Genomic DNA, 4,329 nt, shown 5'->3' with positions numbered 1-4,329 from the left:
GGAAACAGACTTTTGTGATGTTCTTCCTCGACTTTTCAAACTGAAATACTCCTCCACATCCATGGCTTTCTTGAAGTCATAATATTTCATAAGTGTTGTCAGAAGCCTTTGCTTACATGACTCCCTGAAAGCATCTTTTTGTTGGCTTTGAAACGCCTTGTGTCAGCAGTGTTCAGACTGTTGATCCATACGATGTGGCCCTATATCAGTTTTCTTGAGTTTTATGTGCAAATCCACTTAAAAGTCCTCCTTTGAGACTGGACTTACCACTATACATCAACAGGTTACGCACCATTAAAGGTTGGAATGTGGTTTAACTGTCTGTGTAGCACTAGTTACTTGGGGACACTGCAGTTTATTGTTTACAGTATATACAGCAAAGGTTAAGAAGCTAAAATAGCAATTTTTTTTCCCAGTAGCTATACAAGAACCGCTTTAATACCTAACTGCTTGCTCTGTAATGTTTAACATACAGACTACAAAATTTAAAGTGATAGATAACCAAAATTGTGAAAATTTCATAATTTACTCGCCCTCATGTTGTTCCAAACCTGTATGACTTTCATTCTTCTGTAGAACACACAAGAATATATTTTGAAGAATATTCACGTTGTGCTCTCCACATCCTATCTAAACTTTGCACATTTCAATTAATTGTGTTACACTTGATGTTTCCAACTTGCTTTGGCTCATGGAACTGTCAGTGTTAAATAAATAACCAATAAGGGCGTCATCAGCACTTCCAATCTTTTTTTTTTTTTTTTGTTATGGTTAGAGTTATCTCTCTCGGCCTCCCTATGCTAGAATTTCTATGCTAGAGTTATTCATTGGCCAAAAAAGAGAAAACACAGAAAAAAGTTAAAGGTGAATTTGACTGATAGCATTATTTATTTATTTATTTATTTATTTATTTATTTATTTATTTTTTAAATCTATATCTATAGACATTGCGATAATAATGTTAACTTTTGGCTTCAGTTGGCTACAGTAATCATGTAGTGAAAGTCTGATATTGTGACAGCCTTAGATTTAAATATCTAAGTAATATTCAAGAATTGTATCTAAGATTAATAAGGAGCTATAAATAAATAATAATACTACAGTATATAACAATTTACATTATTTATTTACATTTTTTTTCTCTTTTTGTGTGTGTTGAAACCTAAAGGCAGGAACACACCAAGTCGACGGTCGGCCGTCGGGCAGTTTTTCTTCGACTGCCGACTAAGTTTTCTCAGTGTGTTCCGCACCGTCGGCTGAAGTTGGTCCTCGTCTGCTTTTTGCCAATTGTGCCAGTCATTTCTGATGTAAAACAACATTTTAATGTTATGAACAGTAATGCTATATGAAAGCAAGATAAATTCAATACAAAAATACTCATTTAAGGTTCATTTAGATATTTTCACCCTATTAAACTGTTGGAATAAGTCATATTTTGTAGATTTTGGGAAAACACAAAAAACTTAAATACACAATATATGATATTTGTGAATCATTTCAGGCAAAAAGGCTTTGGCAATAGATGCCTGTTGACATACATAGAACGCTGTCTGTCAATTATGTAACATATAAGAATACACCGCATTCCAAATTATTATGCAAGTGACATATCAGTAAAATTTCAGTAGAATAATCATTCAGATTTTAGTTTTTCTAAGAAAATGTTTGTTTGTTTGTTTGTTTGTTTGTTTATTTATCCATGTCTTTTTAGATAACTGGTATCAATCTCAAACTAAATAATTTGCCAGATCTATGGAAACCCTAGAGGTTGTTCCACATTATTAAGCAAATCTGCGTTCTCATGAAATATGAGGAGGAAGAAAGATCTTTCTGAAGATGAAAATATCTGTTTGCTGCTCAACACTGGCTTTTTTATAGCTGCCCTTTTAATACAATTAATTTTTTGACAGGAACTTTCATTAACAAGCCTTTATCTGACCGAGTTCTGCTGTGCTCTAAATCACTCACAAATCTTATGATAATTCGATAATCTCCATTCAGTTTTCACACAATATTAGTTGTTTTCATGCCTTTTGCACAACATTGGACCATTTCATGCTTTTCATCTTCAGAAAGTGCGTAGCATGATGGGTTTTGGTTTAAAATCAAGAATGTCACATAGTTTAACTGCTAAAATGTAAGAGTTCAATGTACAATTACAAATTAATAATATGTTGAAAATAATCATAAGTGGGGGTGAGCTGTGTTACTGGCACAACTTAACCCAGGCACTTTGGCACAAATCACCCCAGACCCACAAGTTTGAAAAACTATCATGATCCAGCAGTTAAGAGCTAACATCATGCTAACTGTATAGACTCATTGTGTAGCCTTGCTAAAGCACTAAAACATGTGTGAAATGTTTTCAAACTTGTCTATAATTGTTCAGACACTACAATCAAAAAACCTTGATCATAGGAATTTTACTTTGAAAGGAAAAAAACAGTTTTTTGAGCTAAAATGTGCTTTCCTCTCATGCCATGTGTCTCTCTTATTTGGAGGATGAGTAAAATGGAAAGCTTTTCAAAATTATGTGGTCACATGACCAATTTCTTCTATGGTTTTGCAGAAACAATGGGTGGAACTTCTTCCCCCCCTGGCACAAATCACCTCACTCTCCCCTACTCCTAAAATATAAACAAGTTTAAATATCAACAGCATCATATATATCTAAAGGACTGAAGTCTGTCAGGTAAAACCTGTAGTGGTGGTGATTTAATCAGCCTGCTATTGTATTCCAACCATTACTTCTGATTGGAGGCTTTTATAAATATTTAGGTTATACATAGCGTTATATTTCAACCAGTGTTTAATGGTGCAACGCTCAAATATTTAGTAATGTGTAAGCTGTTCAAACTTCCCCTTCTCACTGTATGCTCTTAAAAGAGCAATGTGAACAACAGAATTTTCATTTTGGATGAGCTGTCCCTCCTCCTGAGCTGAATGTTCTGTTGCAACTGTGGTTACATGGACTGTGTCTGACCTGACTGAAAGACTGCATCCCCCCCCCACCACCAACACAGACCCAGAACTCAAACTAATGACTTTTCTTTCCTCACTCCCTCACAGGAAGATGATAAGAACACCATGAACCAGGTTCACCTGAGGCCAGTCACTGTGCGAGAGTCCTTTAATCACTCTCTCTCTTTTCTCTCACCGTCGGTTTTCCTCTTCTTTCTGCTTCTCGTCACATCTCATCTTTTCTCTTCTGGCTGCAATTAATGACATTGCTTTATCAGACGGGTTGTCCTTAGATGATGCGCTGAAGATTAGCATGCATGTCTCGTAAGGACTCTTAATGAGCTGACCTTCTGAAAGAGATGAAGACCACGGGAGATAAGATGAAGATAGTTTGTGTGCAGTCCACACGGCTGTGCTTATCTAATAGAACTGATGCAATCCACATCATGTCATGCCAAAAATAGACATGAACGTCTCTCTCTCTCTTTCTGTCCCCGTCCATGCCAGATCATCTCATTGCAGTTCATTTCCAGAGGGTTTTTTGTGGACAAGGGGACTTCCATCTGCTGTTTATTAATACCAGCAAGGTCAAAACATTCTGAATTCTTTAAGTAAACAGGACATGCAGAGAATTAAAGTCTGTGTGTGCTGCTTTTTATTTTTTTAATGGCTGCTGTTTTCATGTGTTGTCATAAAGCACTGGGTCCATTTTTTCCCCTTCAATAAGTTCCTGGTTTTGTTGACTCTCCAAATGCCTGCGAGTCATTTATGAGGTCATATGTCATGTGTTGAACAATTAAAGATACATGCTAAAATTAGAGTGCTGCTAGATTTTACTGTCCCCACCTGCAGTGGGTACAGCAATGTTTTCCCATAAAACCCTGCGGGGCAGAGATTAAACTATGACTGGCCAAGACTTTCATTATATACCAATATTATCTGTGTTATTTATTATCATCTGCTCAAATGTTCCTCTGTGTGTGTGTGAGACAAAAGCTCCATTTAGATGGGATTAGTTCTCTAAACCCTTATTAACATAGGATGCCTGTGATGTCATTTACTGATTATGATGGGGTTGGAATCTCTGTAGTTACAAAGATGGCAGTGTCTGTTGACTGAATATGGACGTTATGGAAGGTCATGTGCTCTGGTTGTGAATAGTTATATAAATACAGAACATTAAGTATACATTTAAATATAGTTACCCAAGAATTACTCACTTGTTGTTTCAATCCAAGTTGATTTTTTCCTCTGTGAATCATAAAAGAAGATCATTTGATTTATTGATTTATTGCCTTTATTTTAGGACAGCCGAGAACTGACAGAATAAGCCTATGGAGCGAGAGTGGGAATGGGACGGGGACATAA

The 4,329-nt window shown here is 36.1% G+C and overlaps 1 long non-coding RNA gene across 1 annotated transcript; it reads right to left on the bottom strand.

Annotated features, from left to right (window-relative positions):
• Window positions 1-1,020: 1,020 nt before the first annotated feature.
• On the bottom strand, window positions 1,021-3,811 carry LOC125276290. Its single transcript, XR_007186616.1, has 3 exons — window positions 3,309-3,811; window positions 3,103-3,212; window positions 1,021-1,302 (listed from the first exon to the last, which is right to left on the bottom strand). It is a non-coding gene; the product is annotated as an uncharacterized LOC125276290 (long non-coding RNA).
• Between the last annotated feature and the right edge of the window lie 518 nt (window positions 3,812-4,329).

This window comes from Megalobrama amblycephala, linkage group LG9, assembly GCF_018812025.1.
Source record: "Megalobrama amblycephala isolate DHTTF-2021 linkage group LG9, ASM1881202v1, whole genome shotgun sequence".
Classification (NCBI taxonomy): domain Eukaryota; kingdom Metazoa; phylum Chordata; class Actinopteri; order Cypriniformes; family Xenocyprididae; genus Megalobrama; species Megalobrama amblycephala.
This window is presented reverse-complemented; position numbering and strand designations above follow the sequence as displayed.